This window comes from Portunus trituberculatus, chromosome 12 (genome assembly GCF_017591435.1).
Source record: "Portunus trituberculatus isolate SZX2019 chromosome 12, ASM1759143v1, whole genome shotgun sequence".
Taxonomy (NCBI): domain Eukaryota; kingdom Metazoa; phylum Arthropoda; class Malacostraca; order Decapoda; family Portunidae; genus Portunus; species Portunus trituberculatus.
Window position 1 is genome coordinate 3,299,233 of NC_059266.1, and position 23,806 is coordinate 3,323,038.

Below are 23,806 nucleotides of genomic sequence, written 5' to 3' on the forward strand. Positions count from 1 at the left end.
ACACACACACACACACACACACACACACAGAGAGAGAGAGAGAGAGAGAGAGAGAGAGAGAGAGAGAGAGAGAGAGAGAGAGAGAGAGAGAGAGAGAGAGAGAGAGAGAGAGAGAGAGAGAGAGAGAGAGAGAGAGAGAGAGAGAGAGAGAGAGAGAGAGAGAGCAATAGAAACATGCACGAAAACAATGATAGACTTAGACAGTCAAAAAAAGTTAAAATAAAAATAGATAAATGATCCAAAAATCGAGAGAAACATACAGGAACGATGACAGACAGATAACCAAAGCAGAAACAGAAGAGTCAACACAGTACAATGGGAATAAAGAATCTAAACGTTATTCTATAAAGGAATTGAAGCAGTTATTTCAAACATGTGAATGACCAAAATCATACTGAAAAGGATGAAATGTTAAGAGAGATTTGCGTCACTACACACAGGACTCCTTTTCATTGCATTGGTGTGTTCTTTCTGGTCTGACAACTCGTCATCCAGATTTAAGAGTATTTCAACATCTAAGAATGTACCAATTGATGAAATACTTTTCTTAAAAAAACAAATAGATAAACAAAATTTTTACAAGACTCACAGCATGTAGGCAGATGTAAAATAAAAGCTGTGCTTTTCTCGTAAATATTGCTGCATTTGCTCCGTTCCACGTAAAATTATCTTTCTATTGTTTGGTAAAGAAAGATGGAAGTGAAGCATACAGGCAAGGCAGCTTAACAATGCAAATAAATTTCTTCATCTGAAATGAGGACGCTCTGATAAAAATGTGAAATAAAAATACTCGCTATACACTTTCTCTTCACAGAAAATATTTTTCTTTAAATGTATTTCTCTTGAAGTCATGGCAAGCATGATATCCTGGATGAAAGATTAACATGAAAAAAAAACGAAAAGTTAAAAAGACATGGAAATTCTGCAGTGTTGTAATGAAAGTTAACGTGAATGTAAAATCAGACAGAATAACTGCAAAAATCTCCAGAAAGTCAAATAAAAAATTAACGAATACAGAGACAAAAAGTACAAAAAGTTGGAAATAAATGTTTAAATTAAATAAAAAAAAACACATCGATGTAAATATATTAGGACAAACAGGAAGACTCTGAGATACAAAAATTATATAAAAGAAAAAGATCTTAAATCCGATGATGAAGCATATGTTAAAAGAAAACTAAGTAAACATGAATATTGCAACATTTACAGTCTTGCTTCTGACGACAAAAGTGAAAATTAAAGCAACATTAAAAATAACAATGAGTGAAGATCACAAACATAATTTCAGCACAAACATAAAAAGAGAGAGATGAATGCAGACTAACGCCATAATGGAAGCAAAAATCTTTAATCTGAAGATGAAAGTGAGAATTACAGCAAAAGTAAACATAATAACGACGACAGCAAACACACTAAAAACACACACACAATAAGAAAAAAATAGTAAATGTAGAGAAGAAAAAAAGAAACGAAAGAATATAGCCTAAAACAATTCTACGAGTAACTATGGTGATGAAATATTATTAGGCAACACTAAACAATAACAAACATGACGAAAGCTAATACACACCAAGAAAACACCTTAACGAGTAAAAAGCATTGCATGAAACAATAAACCTGGCGACGGAAGAGTAAGATAACAGAAAACAAGACACAATAACCATCACAACGCATCCATGAAGAAAACCACGATTAGTGACACACAACACACAATGAAGAGGCGTCCTGGCAATCTATTAGAGCCCAACATAATCCCCCTTACCATTAATCAGCATTAGCGAGCCAGCCGGAGACACGATGAAGACCCAAATAAACCTAAAACCGCAGAGCAATAAGACGCAAAATCATATGCTTTCAATGTCGTCAGCCTCGAGCGTGTAAAGATTTTTAGTTTCATATTAGTAAATCCTTCCTGGACTGCTAAAAATCTGCTCTCTCTGGTGAGTTTCGCATATGAAAGGAGGTTTATATTACACGCGCTGCCTCGGCTTGGATGCTGCGGATATTAGGTAATGCGGATGTTATAAAGAAAATGAAATATTGCCGTGCTACGTTTTAATATCTAAACAATGTGATGCTTCCTTAGACGAATCCCGAGAGAAACACAGCAGATCCGAGAGTCTTTGGTGATGTGGTGACGGTGTGTGTGTGTGTGTGTGTGTGTGTGTGTGTGTGTGTGTGTGTGTGTGAGAGAGAGAGAGAGAGAGAGAGAGAGAGAGAGAGAGAGAGAGAGAGAGAGAGAGAGAGAGAGAGAGAGAGAGAGAGAGAGAGAGAGAGAGAGAGAGAGAGAGAGAGAGAGAGAGATAAGGAGGAGCGAGAGGATTTTCACTTTACTCTGTTTGATTTTGTCTCTTTTCATATCTTCTATTTTACACCTTTTCTTCTTCTTCTTCTTCTTCTTCTTCTTCTTCTTCTTCTTCTTCTTCTTCTTCTTCTTCTTCTTCTTTTCCTCCTCCTCCTCCTCCTCCTCCTCCTCCTCCTCCTCCTCCTCCTCCTCCTCCTCCTCCTCCTCCTCCTTCTTCTCCTCCTCCTCCTCCTCCTCCTCCTCCTCCTTCTTCTTCTTCTTTCTTTTCCTCCGCCTTCTCCTCCTCCTCCTTCTCCTTTTTCTTTTCCTCCTCCTCCTCCTCCTCCTTCTCCTCCTCCTAAATATCAAGCATTCCTCTTCGACCAGGCTATGATTCACTATTACGAAAAAAAAAAATGTATCAGAGAGAGAGAGAGAGAGAGAGAGAGAGAGAGAGAGAGAGAGAGAGAGAGAGAGAGAGAAGAGTGCAGATTATTAAATTTCTCTCTATATATATTTCTGTGTGTGTGTGTGTGTGTGTGTGTGTGTGTGTGTGTGTGTGTGTGTGTGTGTGTGTGTGTGTGTGTGTGTGTGTGTGTGTGTGTGTGTGTGTGTGTGTGTGTGTGTGTGTCCAGCAATCTCGCTAACCATCTCTGGAATTATACGTTATCAAAGCTGAGTCTAAGAGAAGCAGACATCACGTCCTGTGTGTCCGGACCCTCGCGGCTTGATGCACTTGCCAGAGTCATCCGGATTAAAATTTTGAGTCCCGGACGAGAGAAGAGACAGTCGGATTGGAAGTTCAGTCTATTCTTGGGGAAAAAATAAAAATAAAAATAAAAATGTCGGTGTTGTAACTGAAGTAGAGAGAGAGAGAGAGAGAGAGAGAGAGAGAGAGAGAGAGAGAGAGAGAGAGAGAGAGAGAGAGAGAGAGAGAGAGAGAGAGAGAGAGAGAGAGAGAGAGAGAGAGAGAGAGAGAGAGAGAGAGAGAGAGAGAGAGAGAGAGAGAGAGAGAAAGAAAGATTGGTAGATACATCCATACACACATACATACATACATACATTCATACATCAATATACACATACGTACACCAGAAGGATACATAAATAAAGAGAGAGAGAGAGAGAGAGAGAGAGAGAGAGAGAGAGAGAGAGAGAGAGAGAGAGAGAGAGAGAGAGAGAGAGAGAGAGAGAGAGAGAGAGAGAGAGAGAGAGAGAGAGAGAGAGAGAGAGAGAGAGAGAGAGAGAGAGAGAGAGAGAGAGAGAGAGAGAGAGATTTTTTCGCTACATTTCCGAGAGTAAAAGAAACAAACTAGGAATGTGGTTGTATCGTCGACTGCTTTACGCCCTGGTTGAGAACCAAACGCGAGGAGACAAGTTATTTACCAGTAGGTGAGTGGCAATGGCGCGTCAAAAGGAGGGAGGAGAGCCATATATTTAGAGGAGCGTTGGGGATGAAAGTAGCTGGAAGAGAGCGGGGGAAGATTGAAGGCGAGCTGAAGACTGTGAGTGGAGACATGACAAGGTATAAAAGCAGAGAGGAGAAAGTGGCACAGATTCCTGACGTGAAGAAGATGGTGATGACTGTGACGATGGTGATGAATAACACTGAAATATTTCGCCATGTTAAAGATTGAAGGAAAAATTGTTAACTCATTCCAGTGTGTGCAAGAATTTTCATATTGCCACATGTAATTGAATAAAATTTTGTGAGTATTGTTCTTGACATTTTGCTGTATCAGATTCGAGAACAAATCTGCCGGTCAATCAAATGTGTGCGAGGTTCACCACATTCGATACGAGGCTACATGCAAAATAGATGTGTACGTGAAACTTTATCTTTTGTGAATATAATCAACTCTCGGTAGCAAAAACAAACTTTTATTTATATTTTTCTCAATGACTTGTAATGAAGGCGAGGTGTGTCCTACATAATTAATTGATTCTGAAAAAAAAATAGAAAATTACTTATTACCTTTCCCTAACAAGTGATACATACTAGAGGCAAAACTCATTATTTTTTTTTCAATACGACATGCTTATGAACTTACAGAGAGATAGACAGCTACACGGACGGGAGTACCTGATCGACTGACTCACAAAGATATTGATCACATGCATATATACAATAGATACATACAAACTCAGAGTATATCCATCTATCCATATAAACATACATACATACATACATACATGAATACTGATAGACAGACTGCCACACACACACACACACACACACACACACACACACACACACACACACACACACACACACACACACACATACATACAAACCACATTAATGAAAATAAATATATGAGAATGAAGAAGAAAAAAACTATACACAAGTTAAATAGGAAACACGAGTCTTCCCAAAAAAACTTCCTAACAAACACACCAGGTAATTCTTTCCACCAACACATGAATAACTTAACTTGAGAGAGAGAGAGAGAGAGAGAGAGAGAGAGAGAGAGAGAGAGAGAGAGAGAGAGAGAGAGAGAGAGAGAGAGAGAGAGAGAGAGAGAGAGAGAGAGAGAGAGAGAGAGAGAGAGAGAGAGAGAGAGAGAGAGAGAGAGAGGAGGAAAAAAAAGTGGTGTACCGCTGCTTTAAGAACACATATTTTGCAGTATATTTATGAAGGTATTATACAGGCGATTGGAGGCCACGTCCATAAAGATTTGGAGTTTACTGTACAACACGTTTAGGGAGTGAATCTGATTTTTATGTAATTATTTAGATGGTGTGAGAGTTATGGAGGTTTTGTGGATTACTGCCGCTAACTTCACCTTGTTTGTGTTTGGCTGGTAGTGAAAGCGCTAGTAGTAGTAGTAGTAGTAGTAGTAGTAGTAGTAGTAGTAGTAGTATTTTTTGTTTCTTGTTGTCGTCATTTTTACATTTCGTTTGTTTCTTCTTTTCGTGTTCTTGCATTTTTTTTCTTGTTTCTGTTTCTCTTGGTGTTCTCTCTCTTTTACCAGTAGCAGTAGTAGCAATAGTGCTAATAACAGTGATCATAACAATAGTAGTAGTCATAGTTTTTATAATAGTATTGTTGACACTTTGTTATTATACTTTATTCTACATTTTGTCTGTTATTATGACAAAATATCTAAATGCATATATGAATACTCTCTCTCTCTCTCTCTCTCTCTCTCTCTCTCTCTCTCCATCCTACGAGATTAAGCACACATACAGAAGCGCGCGCGCACGCACACACACACACACACACACACACACACACACACACACACACACACACACACACACACACACACACACACACACACACACACACACACACACACACACACACACACACACACACACACACACACACACTATCCCTTTTAATGAAGACGAACACCCAGAACGACAGGACTAGAAACAAACTACCAGAACACAAAACAAATGAAGGTAGGAGAGGGCGCCTGTGCTGCCTTCAGTCACAACCCTCGGAGGGAGAGAGAGGGCGGAGGGAGGAGGCGAGATGAAGGACACGAAAGGGAAAAGACGCAGGAAGGTAGCAAGGGAGATACTAGATGGTATAGAAATGAATACTGCAACCCTCTTATATATTGCAGCTGCCCAAACCTTCAGGTAGATTAAGCGAGGTATCTGAGGGGAAGTGAATTGCACACACCGCCACGCAGCACTGAAGGCAACAGAAAGGGAACGTATGGCAAGGTTCTTTACGTGAATTAATTATCGGTACAAGGAGAGCAAGGTGTGACACGTGTTCCTTACTTCAGATCTCATGATGAAAATTAATGTTATTCTCTCAATGTCAGGTGGTGTGATGGCTTCCCGTGGTGAGTTTTTGCTTAAATCAGTATGAGTACCCAGTGAATTCATTATCGTTGTGTGAGTAAAGACATAATATCTCCCCTAAAACAACAGAAGAGTATGAGAACATAAGGAAATATAGGAAGTTACAGGAAGCCATCATACATACACATGGTAGTCCCTGTTTGGAACATACCTATTTTTTTTTCCATCAGTCTCCTGAAACAACATAAGGCCACATCAACGTGTGAAAATAAGGGAAGCTCTAAGAAGCTCTCATGCATACACGTGGTACTGTTTGAAACATGCCATTTTTTCCAGTGATTAATTCCACCTTTAAACGTGTCTAATTACTTGCAAGTTCCTGAATGTTTTTGCACTAATAACCTATTTACTGAGTGAATTCCATTAGTCTACCACTCTGTTAACGAACGAGCTTGTTTTTCCTCTTGTAGGTTTGACTTTATCGAGGTTGTTATTTTTTATCCTACACTTATACTAAAGATAAGAAATTTGGTTGTGCCATCTTTCCCTTATGGATCTAATTCAGATCTTCATCCTTGGAATTCCTTGAAGTTGCTCTCCCATGTATTGATTATAACTAGTTATAGCTTCTTAATCCCTTCAGTACTGGGATGCATTTTTATCATGAGTTTTGGGTATGACTAAACGGTTTTATTGACATTAGGAAGGGTCTAGGGAGATCAGAAGATTAATGGCCAGAGTCTTCACTTTCTTAATGGCCACATATGTTTCTGAAGCTGTATAAAAGCACCAAATACTCACCAGAGTTAATATGAAAACGCGCTATGGTACTGAAGTGGTTAAATGTTGTCGGGAGCTAATGTGAGTAGCAACTACTGCAATCTTAGTGTCCATTATTGAAGATCTATATTCATCCTCTGAATTGATTATTTTTTCCAGAGGTGAAATGAGATCCATGTATTTGAAATGTCACTTCCAAAACCAGTTATTTTTCCCATAAGGACCCTAATGAAGTTGAGTGGACATTTCTTTATAAATCACCATTTCAAAAGTTCACCGTTTTTTATCTTTTTTTTTTTCAATCTGAGTGAAATAACGTATCAAAGAGCTGAAATGAGTTCACATATTTGAAATTTGACTTCCATTACTCGCCACCTTTTCTTGAGTGTGTGATTGCTTTTAGTTCAACACGTTTAGGGAGCGAATCTGATTTTTATTTAATTATTCAGATGGTGTGAGAGTTATGGAGGCTTTGTGGATTACTGCCGCTAACTTCACCTTGTTTGTGTTTGGCTGGAAGTGAAAGCGGTAGTAGTAGTAGTAGTAGTAGTAGTAGTAGTAGTAGTAGTAGTAGTGTTAGTAGCTCACGTATAATTATGCTTTTAAGTTAGGTTTTCCCTCCTTGGATCAATTATCGGTGAAGGTGTGAGATGCTCTCCATATTCAAAATTCAACTTGCAGAACTCATTATTGCCCCTTACCTGCCGTAACGAGTTGAGTGGCGAAAGTTTCTTCAGTAATTATCACTTCAAGCTGTTGGAATGATTTTTTATCCTTTAAATTAATCATCGTTACATGGAGAGTTTTCTTATCTGATATTTTTACCTCCAGAACTAATTATCTTCTCTTGAGCGCTATGATGGGCTTGTAAGGCGAAAGTTTCTCAGGTAATTATCACTTCAGGATGACTTTTCTTTCTTTTTAATCGCGGTTGTGGAAGTTAGCGTCATATACTTAAACGTACTGTTCTTTTATAAGGAGCATATTCAAACACTACAGAGATTATTAGTCGAGTTTCCACGAATGTGTTTTCCTGTTGACTGTGTAGATGCTTACTTCAATAATTACTAGAATCAATTTATGGTTTGTTGCAATTTGTTGAAATAAGACACTAGAGCACTCCAGAACACATCCATAAGTCAGACTAATATACAATGCACAATTGTTGAAGTATAATGATAATGAAATCCTGTGTCCATCTCTTTATTTCCTTCTTAATTTGTGTGTTGAACTCTTTTTCAAAGCAATTATTACTCAGAGACATTCCAATTCATTATCGTTAATACAAAACTAACCAGTGCTAATATGAAAAGCATAGCTATGTTGTTATAATATTTTCAGAATGGCAAAATGACCCAGTGAATAAATGCATCACATTCGCTCACTCAAAGCGGAAGCACAATGGAGACAGTGAGTGTGACGTTTTTAAATAAATGTAAAGCATTTCATTCAGCATCCATGAATACGCCTCATTGTGTGTTTTGTGGGAGTTTTTTTTTTCCTTTCGTCAATAGACACACGAAAATATAAAATGTTTATACAATTCGAAGAAAAAAAAGTAAAAAGGAAAATGAAAAGTAAAAAAAGGAAAAAAAATCGTCCAAAGCCACAATGCCTTTGATGAAGAGAAAAGCCAAAAACTGCGAAAACTGACAAAACTAAAAACAAGAATACACCCCGAAAACAAACAACACAAACGACTAGAAATATCTATAAACAAAGCCAATAAAATGGTGCAACGCGAAGGGGTCGCAGTAGCAGAGAGAGAGAGAGAGAGAGAGAGAGAGAGAGAGAGAGAGAGAGAGAGAGAGAGAGAGAGATACAGACTGCCTGATTGACTGACTGACTGACGAACTAACACATGGGCAGACAAAAAAAAAAAATGGTCAAATGATAGAAAAGCTGGCTAATAGAAAGACACACACTCCTGAAGACACAAACCCGGACACATATGGAAAAGGACCCACATTTTTACAGATATATGTGCAAGCGGATAAAGAGCCATTTACATGTACATATTAAAAAAGACAGTGGAAAACAAGGAAATAAAGCGTAACAGAGAGACCAACAAAGAAAAAAAAAATACTACCGACTGGGGACCGAGAGACAGATTTGTAGACAGAAACAGAGAAAGAATGACTAATTTACATTCCATCTGGTCACATAAGATTCTTTACGAAGTTGAGGAAGAACAGGTCCTCCCAAAAAAGACTTTCATATTAAACCATTTTTTGATGCTAATGAGGGGATAGAGTAAGGAAGAGGAGGAACAGACGGAAGAAAAGTGGATATATGAAAGAGATTAAAGACGAGAATACCTGTTATCTCTTGCTATTCTCGTAAGGGTAGAAATTAGATTACATTAATTATACAGTATGGAAGAACAGGAGTTAGGGAAATTTCTCGTGATTTGATATCGAAAAATACTTTATTTCGGAGCTTTAGTAGAAAACGCTTAGAATCTTACCAATTAATATATAGACAACAAATAATTAACTTTACACTCCATTGACTATCCACTCGTCTCACACCTCCGCAGCCCCCAGCAGTTCCACATCACACCATCAAACGCTCTCATAGATTAGCCACATCTCCCTCACTCCTACACGAAGTCCCAAACAATCTCACATCATCGCATCTAAGACACACATCCCTGTTCTTCCACTATAGCCATTTCCAAGAGCGTCACTCAACACGTGAAAGCCAAAACACTACCACCACCACCATTACCACATCCATATCTGTCTTATCTTCCACATCAATGCCATTCCTATCTCCTACTTCATGCTATATTCCACTCCACTACCTCACCACCACACGCTACACCTCTACGTCAAAGCCACGGTACTCATGTCACTATTTCATGCTTTTTTATGCGTGAAGGAAGCAGGAAAAGCGAGAAACAAGATATTTTTAGAATGTTGTTTTCAAGGTGTCAAAGAAAAATCAGATTATGTTTACAGTTTCTTTATAGAGGTGTTTTGAATCGAATTTTCACGAACAATTTAGCTCGTGAAAAGAAAACAGAAAAAAAATAAGAGAGTCCACATGTGCGAGTTGAAAGGGTAAAGTCAACTGGATAACGTTTCAAGGATTTAAATGAAGGGGGCAAAAGACTGAATCGTTTAGTTAATTCTTCATGTAAAAAGGATGAAAGCGTGAACATACTGGCTCATTTGTTTAGATGAAAGATATGAAAGAGTGAAGGTACTAGTTAACTACTGTATAAAAAAAAAAAAAGGCGGAACGAATTAGAATGAAAAAAAAAAAAATCTCACCACCACTCTCGGGATGCACCTCTCTCTCTCTCTCTCTCTCTCTCTCTCTCTCTCTCTCTCTCTCTCTCAGACCAGGGCTCATCTAAACCCAGAAAACCCAGTTACCCCTTCTCCACTTTCTCCGGGCACCTCATTTCCCACCCTGGGCAAGAAGCACTCCGCCACACCTCCTCTGGCATTTCATCTGACCAAGGCAAGTTTGTAACGGCGCTACTGTAGGACATTCCGCGTGAACCTTCTTTATAGCGAGGCGAGGCAATCTAGTCGTGCTGTTTCCATGCCGGCGAGCTCGTTACTTTGCCTGAATCAGCAAATCACCGTTATGAAATGCCAGGCAGACACGCAAACGCCCTCTACCGCACCGCGATATGGGAGAGGAAAAAGAGAAAGTTGCGTACCTAAGTAGATATGTGGTTTCAATTCTTTTTCATGCCAAGAAATGCGTTGAGTCTTCATCACCTTTATCACCGCGACTAAGTGCGTTCCGTCATAGCATGCGAGTCTCTCATCTTTGTATTTATGCTTTCATCTTTTTTGCGTCCTGCTCCGTTACGCGCTACGCACTAATGGCTACGGCTTGCGAGAAATCCTACCTGGAGGCGAGTAATTCCTAGGTACAGGCAAGGATAAAAAAATAAGATGAAGGGTATCGGAAAGGCATCAAACCTTGCAGACAGGGAGGGGAGAATTGGAGAAAAGGGAGAGAAAGGGTAGGAGAGAGAAGAAAGATGACTACTTACTTTGCTTCTGGAGTTTGAATATAAATGCATGTATAATAAGACTGGCTACACTAATATCTTCGTACCCCGAACTTCTTCCTATTAAGTCTTACTGATATAATATCTTCGACGAACGTTTTTTACAAGATTGCTTTTAATTTGAATATTAGAGAAGACAGCGAGAATGACGAAGCAAAAATCATAAAATTCTATGCCTTTTTTCTTGCAACTCGACAAAATGTACCTTGTTTCCTTTTCCCAATAGTCACTTTGCTTGGAGTCTCAGTATAAAGGCAGGTAAGAAGAATGTCGCCCGCCGCAAAAATCATAAAACTCCACACTCCTTCCTCGCAGGCAGAATAAGTTAAAAGAATTTGCTGTTGTTGTTGGTGGTGGTGTTGTAGGTGGTGGTGGTGTTTTCAAGAGTTCCTTTCTTCGAATCTCAACGCATATGCAAGAAGGAAGAATGCCATCTCAAAAATCCTGAAATTTCTCACTACCTTCTCGCAACAGTAAATTTAGAAATAACTTGAAAACGTTTTTATCTATTTATCTGAGTATTGTACGTTTACTCACGTCACGTAACAAACATACCAGGAAACACAACATCAATCCCTGCCAACTCATATTGCGGAATAGCATCGAGATATTATAATACCACAACAAAGTCAAAATCAATACCCTGAACTGAAGAGAATACTCATACTCTTCGTGGGTTAAAATAGAATGATTTTAGATAGTATTCTTCCAGTTAGCTAGCTCAGTATGATGTCTAGTAATATTCTCCATTGAAACGTCAGTATTAATATACAATTTTAATTTACAACATAGTATTTTAACCCTTTCACTGCCAGACATCTTTTTTACATAAAGCCTTGATAACTTTTCATTTTTTTCATTTTGTATACTAAAGCAAGTAAACTCTTAATATGACTTAGAAAATGCAAAATTATTCCTTTACTCTCTCCTTACTCCATCAGTCCATGTAAAAAATATTTTCATGCAGCTCTAAATTTGACAAAAACAAGACTAAAACAGAAAAAAAAACATTAATAATTGCATAAAACCGATCCAGTTGCGGATGGTTAATAGAGAAGCACCAAGAAACATATGTACCATTGTCTTTTCCCTCCTTCGAAGTGAATTTCCTCTTAAAAATGAAAGCCATCACTGAGTAGATGTGGGAGACAGTGACGTTACATATTTCATTCTTGGCCACCTTTGTTTCCGAGTTTTCTAATTTGTCTCCAGTAAAAGAGAGTCGCAGGCGGTAAGCGAATCAGTGGGGTACACTTTAAACTTGCATTGCATTGGTGAACATTCTGGGGTAGAGAGGAGGGAGGATGTAGGGAGTAAGGAGAAAGGGGAAGGGGTAAAAGTCTCCAAGAACTCAATCGCTCAGAGATTAAAAACTATCCAAATGCTGATCCACAATTATCAATCTTTCCTCTCTCTCTCTCTCTCTCTCTCTCTCTCTCTCTCTCTCTCTCTCTCTCTCTCTCTCTAATTTACTATTATTTTGACGTAATTGTTGTTCTTGTTTTTGTTGATATTATTGTTGTCGTTATTATAGTTTTTTTTTGCTGTTTTTGTTGTTACTTTTGTTGATTTATTGTCAGTGTCTGTTTCTACTCCAGGCTTCCTCTCTCTCTCTCTCTCTCTCTCTCTCTCTCTCTCTCTCTCTCTCTCTCTCTCTCTCTCTCTCTCTCTCTCTCTCTCTCTCTCTCTCTCTCTCTCTCTCTCTGTGTGTGTGTGTGTGTGTGTGTGTGTGTGTGTGTGTGTGTGTGTGTGTGTGTGTGTATGTTACGTACCATTAATAATGCAGAATCGTTAACTAAAAATGTAAAAGTGACCTGATAACCTTTTCCTCTCTGAAATTGACCTCCTCCTCGACAATCAATTTCATTCTAATACCGAAAGAATAAAAAAAAAAAAAAAAAAAGAAACTGAACGCACAAATTACTTAAAAAAAAGCATATAAAAATTAACGTATCAATTCCAGCTTCAGTATAACTCTCATTTACATCAGATATTCAATTTTTTTGGCCTCACACAGGAATATATTACCATTGATCGTAACGCCATAGTTTTTCACCGTTTTTTTACTAAGTTAAGAAAAAAAGAGGTTTAATAATGGGATTAATTTCGGGAAGGGTCTATTATTTCAACGGGGCGGGAGGAACGGAATCGGGGTATCGCTCAAATAATTAGAGGAAGAAGATGAGGAGGAGGAACAGGAGGAGGAGGAAGAGGAGGAGGAGGAGGAGGAGGAGGAGGAGGAGGAGGAGGAGGAGGAGGAGGAGGTGGAGGAGGAGGAAGGGGAGGGGAGGGAAGGAAAAGAAGAATGATATGAAGGAAAAGAAAAAGGAGACGGAAAATGAAAATGAAAAAGAAAAAAGGAGAAGGAGAAGAAGAAGAAGGAGAAAGAGAAGGATAAAGAGAAGGACGAGAAGGAGAAGAAGGAGATGGAGAAGGAAAAAGAAAAAAAAGGAGATGGAAGAGGAGGAGGGGCTGGAGAAGTAGAAGGAAAGTTAGTATAGTATTAGCACTGGTGTTAGTAGTAGTAGTAGTAGTAGTAGTAGTAGTAGTAGTAGTTGTTGTTGTTGTTGTTGTTGTTGCACATTAACAACGACAGCAGCAACAGCGGCAATCAAAGCAACAATATCAACAAAAAACATCAACAACAACAAGAACAATAACATAAAGAGAAGAGCTATTACAAAAGATTTCTAAAGGCCATTTTCTTTATATAACTACTCTCAACTCAAACAATTAAAAAGAGGAGAATGAAAGGACCAACTGACTGCCTGTTCGCCTGACTGTCTGACTGCCTCGCTGACTGCCTTACATACTGACAGACCGCCTGGCACATTGACTGAATAACTGAATGACTGACACACCGACTAAATGATTGACTAAGTGCTTGGTAATCTCACACATTAACATTAAAATCGGTATTCAGAAACGCTTTGCTCTCTCACCATGGCTTTTTTCCAAGGCTACAGATATGATTAGCAGGGTTTTAAAGAGTGTTTCTTCAAGTTAATAATGTAGAAATCTTGTTAATCTGCCTCTAGAACCGTAAAAAAAATAAAAAACTCGTGTAAACTTCAATAAAGCCTTTTTGAAATAGTGAAGTTGAAGCACAGAAATGTTTGAAAATACGAGCCTAAATAACACAATAACTTCCTGACTCACAAACTAACTAGCTGGCCAACTGATTAATCGATTCATTCCCTTTGCCACCATTCTTCCGTTTATGCTCCTTATCTAACAACGAAGACCAAAAGGAGAAAGGAACCCAGAAGGAGAGAACAAGGAACTCTGAAGCAATAAGACCAACACAGAGAAGGCGTGGGAGGAGGATACACACACAGAGAGGTCCTCGTCATTACTTTAGAGGGGAAGTCTGAGGGCAGCGTTCCCCTCTTCTCTCCTTCGTGACCTCCCTTTCCCCTCTCTTCTGGCAGTGTCCCCGAAATGGCCACAAGCTCACTTACCAATTAACTACATGATGGAAGGATTTCGATAATGACCTTCCTCTCTCCGCCGCTGGAGGGAGAAAGGAAAGGAGGGAAAGTACGAGTAAACAAGGAAGGAAGGACGTGAGTAAAAGGAGCGAAAGTAGAGAAGATGGAAGGACGGAAGGAAAAGGAAGGGGAATGAGGGGGTGAATTTGAATGGATAGAGGAATGAGTAGAAAGAAGAAAAGGAAAAGGAGAGATGGGAATACGAAAATTTGAAAATGTGGATAGAATGAGGATGGCTCAGGAAAAAAATGGAGAAAAGGAGGAAGGACAGAAGAAGGAGAGAAAGAGATTTGGAGAGTATGAATGGAAGGAAATAGAAGGAAGGGATAAAAGGAAAGGAGAAGGAAAAACAAGAAAGGAGTGGAGGAGAGATGCAGAAAGGGAGGAAACAAGTGGAAAGAACAGGAAAAAACTGGAAAATATAGATGGAAAGAAGAAACAGATATAGGAGGAATGAAGAAAGTAAGGAAGGAAAAAGGAAGAAAGGGGGAAGGAAAATATGTTAGTATTGAAACTTAGCAGAAGCGAAGGGTACCAGGAAGGAAGGAAGGAATACAGGAAGACGGAAACGATAGAGGAAAGTAGGGAGCATAAGAAGATTGGAGAAAGGAAATTTCAAATAAAAGTGGTAAAAATGAAGTTAAATAACATGGAAAATAAGGAAAGTGATGTAACTAAAAATCCTGAAAAAAATATGTAGAGCGAAGAGAAAAAATAAAGAAAAGGAAGAAAGAAAGAGAGAGACAAGACAAAAAGAGAAAAAAACACAAAAAAGTTCAGAACTGAATGTAAGAATTTGAGAAAGGGGAAAATACCACAAATTATATGAAAAAATAGAAAAAAGGAGAAAGGAAAATATGAAGAAAAATACAAGAAAACAAGAGAATTGGGAGAAGGAATATAAGGGAAGAAAGAAGAAAGGTATAACAGTCAAGGAGGTAAAGGGAAAAAAGAAGAAGAAGAAAAAGGAAGCAATACGATGAGAAGAGAGTATGGAAAGGCGAGGGGAGAGAAGGAAGGAAAGAAACACCGAAAGCAAAGGAGAGAAGGAGAAACAAATGGGAAGGAAAGAATTCTGGAGGCAAAGGAGTGAAGGAAACAGGGAAGGACGACGAGAAACAAAAGATAGGGACGAGAGAAAACACAGCGAAGCAAAATGATGGAGGAAAGTTGTGAACGGGGGAGGAGGAGAACAATATGTGGAAGAAGGAAAGGAGGAAAGGACGTGAGAGAAACGGAGAGGAAATAAAGAATGGGAGAATACGAGGTCATCTTTGTCTTTCTATGTCATCTTTATCCAGCAGGAAAGGGGGAAATCTGAGGCGCTTTCGAGAGATGAAATGATCGAAAAAAGGTGAAAAGTTGTCTCAGATATTGCCGCTTCTCTTCTGCAGGAAAAGTCGTAAATTGCAAACAAAATGATCAAAAATGGATTTAGGATATATTGTTCAAAAAAGATTATAGATGAGTAGATGAAAATTTCTCTTCAATGTGTGTGTGTATGTGTGTGTGTGTGTGTGTGTGTGTGTGTGTGTGTGTGTGTGTGTGTGTGTGTGTGTGCAGAGTCAAGTGTAGGAGAGAAGAATTCAGGAGGTCCATTTCAGGGCAAAGGAAGGGAAGAAGCACCATTAAGAACATACACTTCTCTTGTATACCTTTTCTTCCTCCTCCTCCTCCTCCTTCCTCGACCTCCTCCTTCCTTTCCTTCTCCAGTTACTTTTTTCGAGGTTGCCTTTCCCTTGTTTCTTATCTGCTCAGACCGTCTTCTTATCTTTCTATCTTAACTTTTTATCGTCGTTCGCTTATTCTTTCTTAAATTTCTGCTTCCTCTCTGCTCGTCTTCCCGTCGTTATCCTTCTTTCCCCCTCGTTATTATTGTTCTCATTCCTCTCTCTTTCTTTTTCCTCCGACTTTCGATACCTCATCTTTTCCTCGTCTTCCTTCCTTTCCTCTTCTTAATTTTCCCTCCGTCCTGTCACTCTTCCTTTTAATTTCTTCCCTCCTATTATCATTGTTCCTTCCTCCCTCAATCCTCCAATCCCCTTCCTCCTTCATTTCCTCATCTTGTCTCGTCTCTTATCATTCCTTCAGAACCTTCTTTGTCGACGTATTAGTGATTCTTCTTTTTTCTCCTTCTCCTCCTCCTCTTCCTCTCTGTCTTTTCTCCTCCTCAATACTTTTAGTCTCTGCACTTATTTCTCCTCCTCCTCCTTGTCCTTTTGAACTCCACTTTCCTTCCTTACCTCTCTCTATCTTTTCAATCTCCTCGTCTTCTTTCTCTTTGTCGCCGTCGTCGTCCTCCCACTCCTCCTCCTAGCCACGCTCCCTGCAGTCCTAACACAACAGCTAACTTCCACTCCTCGACTCACAGGATCCCCAAGTATTTGCCTCCGCCACGGATTGTCGAGGTAAACTTTTATTTCAACCCTGCTCACCCTTCCGTTATTTGCTTCCGCGGCGCCGACTCTCTGACAGGCAGACAACGCTGGTGTGTGTTTCTCTTTGTCTCTGTCTCTGTTTGTCTCTCTCTCTCTCTCTCTCTCTCTCTCTCTCTCTGGTATACGTGTATTAGAATTTGGTACAGTTTTAAAAAGTGTGGTATTTAGTGTTTGTATTTTGTCAATTGTTTGTTTCATGGTGGATAGTAGTAGTAGTTGTAGTAATAGTAGTAGTAGTAGTAGTAATACTAACAGTAGTAGTAATAGCAGTAGTAGTAGTAGTTGTAGTAGTAGTAAAAGTAGAAGTAGTAGTAGTAGTAGTAGTAGTAGTAGTAGTAGTAGTAGTAGTAGTAGCAGCAGTAGTAGTAGTAGTAGTAGTAGTAGCAATAGTAGTAGTAGTAGTAGTAGTAGTAGTAGCAACAGTAGTAGTAGTAGTAGTAGCAATAGTAGTAGTAGTAGTAGTAGCAATAGTAGTAGTAGTAGTAGTAGCAACAGTAGTAGTAGTAGTAGCAATAGAAACACATGTAAACTTCATTTACTAGATTGCAATGGTTTTATTAATCCATGTTCATAAATATTCTTTGTACTGTGTGTGTGTGTGTGTGTGTGTGTGTGTGTGTGTGTGTGTGTGTGTGTGTGTGTGTGTGTGTGTGTGTGTGTGTGTGTGTGTGTGTGTGTGTGTGTGTGTGTGTGTGTGTGTGTGTGTGTGTGTGTGTGTGTGTGTGTGTTTGATATTAGTAGTCATATTAGTGACATCACATTCGCACATCGTTTGTTCCATTACAGATGTTTCATCAATGTATGTTCATGAATAATTTCCCTACAGTGTGTGTGTGTGTGTGGTGACAGTAGTTGCAGTAGTAGTAGTAACAATAACAGCAGTAACAGCAGTACATTTTAACCTCATTTGTTCAATCCCAGTTGCTTACGTAATGTAGATTCATAAATAATTTTTGAGTTTTAATTACTACATAATTCACTGCTTTTGATAAATAAACCGTGGTTATAAATGCATAAAAATGTGTATGCATGTATATATGTATTCATGTATGTATGTATCTCACCAGTATGCCTATATGCGTGTATGGAATGATTTGGTGCACGGCAGACAAAACACAGGCCAACATACACGTAGCAATGAAGAGTTTTCGTGACTAAATGTGTGAGTATGTGTGTGTGTGTGTGTGTGTGTGTGTGTGTGTGTGTGTGTGTGTGTGTGTGTGTGTGTGTGTGTGTGCGTGCGTGTGAAGGTGTAGGGGGAAGGAGAGACAGCATCGAGTCGGACCCATATATTGCAATGAGGAGTTTTCTCTGGGTTGGCAACGATGAGGGTGCAGTGAGGCGGACAGTGGAAGGATGAAGCTGGTCTAATGAGGCGATACGAAATGGCGTCTGTTCCCGCGAGTTTCCGTCAGGAGGGCAACGGGGTGACGGGGACGAAGGAAGGAAGGAAGGAAGGAAGGAAGGAAGGAAGAAAGGAAGGAAAGAAAGAGAGGGGAGGAAAGAAAATTGAAGTATGAAGGAAACGAAGGAGCGAATACAGAAACGGTTGAAAGATAAGAAATGAAGGATAAGCAAAGATAAAAAAAAATGGAAGACAAGAGGATGAGAGGAAAAGAAGGAAATGGAGAGAGAGAAAGATGAAAAGATAGAAGAAGCGAGAGAACGAATGGGGGAAAGACGAGAAGGAGGTAATAAGATAAGAAAGTGGGAATAATAGATAAAGACATAAGGTTTTGAAAGGCAAGTAGAGAAGGAAGATACAGGAGAGTGGATAGAATAAAAGCAAGAGAAGGATGGAAGGATGGAAAGAAAAAAATGCGTATAGAGGAAGCAAATGATGGAAGGAATCAAGAAACAAAGGAAAAACAAGGAAAGGAAAAAAAAACGAATAGGGAGAAAGGGAAGATAAAAGAGTAACAATGTAAAGTACTGAAATGTGGTAAGAAAAAAGAGAGGAAAGAAGGAAGGAAGGAAGGAAGGAAGGAAGGAAGGAAGGAAGGAAGGAAGGAAGGAAGGAAGGAACGACAAAAACAGAACGGGAGGAAGGAAGAAAAAAGCATCTGTAGTTAGAGAAAACGAAGGAAAGAAGAAAGGAAAGGATGTAGAAGAGAGAGAGGGGTTAAAGAGAAGTCAAGATGAAGAGGGTGAAGGAAGCTACGATAACGAAATGAAGAGATGGAAGAACGAAGGAAGGAAGGAAAGAAGGAAGGTGATAAAGAATGACAAAAGAAAAAAGAAAAGGAAAGAGAGAATGGAGAAAGGGAGATAGGAACATAAGGTGACAAGAGAGGAAAGTTATGACGAAGGAAAGAAGGAAGGGATGAGAAGAAAGTTGGATGGCAGGAGGAAACAAAGGAAGGATAAAATAAGAGGCAAAAGAAGAGAAGGAAGAAAACATAATGGGTAAATATATGTGGAATTAGATGCGAGTGAGAATGAAGAAAGAAAAGAGAGAAAAAATGAATAAACGAAAAAAAAAAAAAAGAAAGAGAAGGAGACAACGGTTAATGAATGAAGAAAAAATAAAAAGCGAAATGAAACAAAGGAAAAGTCGGAGAGAAACAAAAAAGAAAATATAATAAGTAAAGATACGAGGGTCACAGTGATAATGAAGGAAGGAAGGAAGAAAAAAAGGAAGAAAAAGGTGACAAGAGGAAACTTTATACAGGGTAAAAAAAAAAAAAAATCAACAAAACGCAATAAGGTAAAAGGAGGTAATGGAAAGGAAGAGAAGGAATGGGGAAAAAAGCTGAAGGAGGAGAGGGAGGAGGAGGAGGAGGAGGAGGAGGAGGAGGAGGAAGAGAAGGAGGAGGAGTAAGAAGAAAAAAGATGTAGGACAAATGGATGAGAAATATGTAACAAATAAAAGACGAAAAATAGCAGGATGGATTAGGATGACAAAAAAAAAAAAAAAATCATGAAAACTAAGAACATGGAGAATGGAAAGAAAGATGATACGAGAAACTCACCAAGGAAGAGGAAAAGGAAGAGGAGGAAGATGAAACAAAAGGAGGAGGAGGAGGAGGAAGAGGAGGAGGAGGAGGAGGAGGAAGGGTTAGGAAGAAAAAATGAAAAAGGAGGAAGGGGAGAGTAAGTGTGTGTGTGTGTGTGTGTGTGTGTGTGTGTGTGTGTGTGTGTGTGTGTGTGTGTGTGTGCATGAGGGCGTGTATGCTAAGGGACGCTCGGAGATAAACCTTAAAGCAGGAAGAGTGACGGAGAGGGATGGCGACACGAGATGAAAAGGATACAAGGTAGAAAAAAAAGAAAAAAGAAAAAAGGGAGTGAAGGATGAAGGATATAAAAGAGGAAGATGAGGAGGAGGACGAGAACGAGGAGGAGGAGGAGGAGGAGGAGGAAGACTAAACACTCCTCCTTCTATCAACTCTTAAAGCCCTCCATCAGTAATATCGAGAGCCAGGAAGGATTGGTAAGTATTTCCTGAAAACCTCTAGTATCTTCATTTCCGGAAGTCAATATTCCACGTCAGTCTTGCCGCCGTTAGCTATTTGCACCGTTAATTGTTTCCAGTTTACCTCAACACAACCTTACCTGCAATTTCTCCTTCATTACTAATATGCTATGAGGTGCAAGTATAAGATGACTTTTTTCCTCTTGATCATCATCGCCATCACCACCACCATCATCATCATCACCATCATCATTATCATCACCATACAGTCGGATAGGAATAATTTCACTATGAATAATTATAATGCAAAAAGTATAAACGTTATGTTCTCAACGAATTCAGCCACTGCTAACATGAGAAAAAATGTCAAAGTAAGAGCTAAGGAGGAGAAAGGAGGAAGGAGGAAGGAACAGGGAGGAGGAGGAAGAACACGCGAGGGACAAAAGAGGAAGAGGACGTGAGGGACAGAGGAAGGAAGAGGGAGAGGGAAGGAAGGAGGCAACAAGATGGAATGAGATCACGAATAAGAGAAGGAAGGAAGGAGGGAAGAGGGCGACTAGAGAGAGAGAGAGAGAGAGAGAGAGAGAGAGAGAGAGAGAGAGAGAGAGAGAGAGAGAGAGAGAGAGAGAGAGAGAGAGAGAGAGACGGAGGAGAAGGCGCTGCACTTACATGTGATGGAAGGAAAGGAACGGGAGAGCAAGGAAAAAGGAAGAGGAGGGAGGAGAAGAAAGGCGAAGGAGGGAGCAGGAATGTGTAATATGCAAGGTCTTAGATGAGGTGAGGCACGCAAGGTGGACTCACAAAGATCAGGTAGGCCAGGTAATGAGAGCCAGAGTTGCACCTGTATTATGGAACGATTTATTGCCTCCTTTTTTCGGGCGTGGATCAGTAAGGTCGAAAAAGGACTCACTTACCGGTCATAAACTGCCTTGTGGATGAAGAGCGAGAGCTAGAGCGAGAGAGAGAGAGAGAGAGAGAGAGAGAGAGAGAGAGAGAGAGAGAGAGAGAGAGAGAGAGAGAGAGAGAGAGAGTTAATTTGGTACTGCTTTTACCTGCAGGTGGGTGGTAATTAAAGATGTTTTTCCTTTCAACACACCTGAGCATATTTTGAAAATAAGTATTGTGAGTAAGAGAGAGAGAGAGAGAGAGAGAGAGAGAGAGAGAGAGAGAGAGAGAGAGAGAGAGAGAGAGAATTCATATCTCATGTAAGTCAACTCTCGATGTAGAAATGTAACTCTCTCTCTCTCTCTCTCTCTCTCTCTCTCTCTCTCAACCTAATCCCTCTTCCCTCTCCCGTTCCAGTTCCCAACTCGACTGCCCCGTCTCTCTCCCTCTCTCTCGTCCACCTCTCTTCTCATACATTCAACTCGGCCTGCCCTTCCACTCTACACTCGCCCCTAGTCTCTCATTCACTTCTCTTCATTTCTCTCTCTCTCTCTCTCTCTCTCTCTCTCTCTCTCTCTCTCTCTCTCTCTCTCTCTCTCTCGCTGTCTTTTAGAAGAAAACCACTGACGGAATATTCGACATTTTGCTTTCCATGCAGGTAGAAATCCTCTTGGGTGACACACACACAAAAAAAAAAAAACACACGCACACACACACACACACACACACACACACACACACACACACACACACACACACAGTATATTGTTTTTCTTATTGGAATGTAATGTTAAATATAAAAGCCCGGATGTGCTTTCGTCATTTTCGAATTATCATTTTGTTATTGAAATTATTGCCGATTATTATTATTGTAATCATTATTATTTTTTTCATCATCATTATTATCCTTGTTATTATTACAATTGTTATAACTATTACTATCACTACTACTAAGACTACTATTATTTTTAATAATACTGCTACTATTACTAATACTGCTACTGCTGCTATTGCTACTATTACTACTACTGATACTATTACTGTAACTACTGCTGCTACTGCTACTACTACTATTACTACTACTACTACTACTACAACTACTGTTACAACAACTACTACTACTACTACTACTACTACTACTACTACTACTACTGGTATTACTACAACCACTGCTTTTACTTTAAAGCCAACTTTTACTGCTATGGCTACTACTTTCATAAACTTTTATTATTAAAACTACTTTCCTTTTTCATTTATTTTACATATGGCTTTTTTTTTCTTTGTCTCTGGACTGGACACGAAACTTCATACACGGAAATTCAGAACATTTCCTCATTTAAATGCGAAACAGTTTTGCAAATAAGAGTGTAACGTTAATATACTTTTGTTCCGGCAGCTTTTGGAATATAAGTTGCAGGGTCTTTTTGCTGGATGTTGGTTTTTATATATTGTTTCATCTTCCGTTGCGAACCTAACCATTATTTATCATTCATTATTATCATGTGTTATTGCTCGCATTACTCACTGCACTTAAAATACCGCTTCTCATCGCTACTAGAGTGTCGTGTATTTATTCACGTGTGCGTTATCGTCTCTCATCGCTCTTCCTTAGTGATCAGAAAAAAAGATTTGCAACATACATTTTATGTTCATCATGAATATTTATCTTTAACAAAATGGATATTAGAATGAAATATATAAACGTTATGCTTTTCGCTTCTTGTTTTCTCTTCTTTCTCTATTTCTTTCGTGACTTTTCCATCGTTCTATACTTGTTTCTACAATTATTTCTTTGACTTTACCGCTATATATATATATATATATATATATATATATATATATATATATATATATATATATATATATATATATATATATATATATATATATATATATATATATATATATATATATATATATATATATATATATATATATATATATATATCGTTCTATACTATATATATATATATATATATATATATATATATATATATATATATATATATATATATATATATATATATATATATATATATATATATATATATATATATATATATATATATATATATATATATGTGTGTGTGTGTGTGTGTGTGTGTGTGTGTGTGTGTGTGTGTGTGTGTGTGTGTGTGTGTGTGTGTGTGTGTGTGTGTGTGTGTGTGTGTTTGACTTCTTTACGTTCAAATTTTCTCTTCTTTTTTTTGTGAGAAATTGTAATTTTTTCTATTAGTATAGTTTCGATCGATAAATTTCCATTTACATTTCCCTCTGATCAAATCACGTTAGATTGACGGATGAAAATATCACACATGCCTTTCCTTTATCTCCATAATTGCTTGTATTTTCCATGATTTATATTTCTTCTACTTTCTTGTTTTCATTTTTAATCACATTTCCTTGCAACAAATACATTTAAAAAGACATATGCAAATTTTAACAATTCACTTTTCCTTTTTCACATTTCTCATTCTCTTTCACGACTTTTTTCTTCGCCATTATCCTTTCCTGCCTTCTATTTGTCTTAATTTACTCATTTTAATTTTTCACTCTCGAATCTCCCTCGCTATATTTACACTTCACCAACACCATCCAACGTTCGTCCTTCCTCTTTCCTCCACATCCTTCCTCTTTCTCTTCCTCTCTCCCTCTCTCTCTTTTTCCCTCCCAGACCTCATCCTGGGCCCTTCCCTCTCACGATTTTTCATTTCT

At 38.8% G+C, this 23,806-nt stretch overlaps 1 protein-coding gene across 3 annotated transcripts in view; it reads left to right on the forward strand.

The window, feature by feature from the left end:
- The window catches only part of LOC123502722, a 212,967-nt gene that overhangs the window by 81,894 nt on the left and 107,267 nt on the right, over window positions 1–23,806 (forward strand). The window lies entirely within an intron of this gene.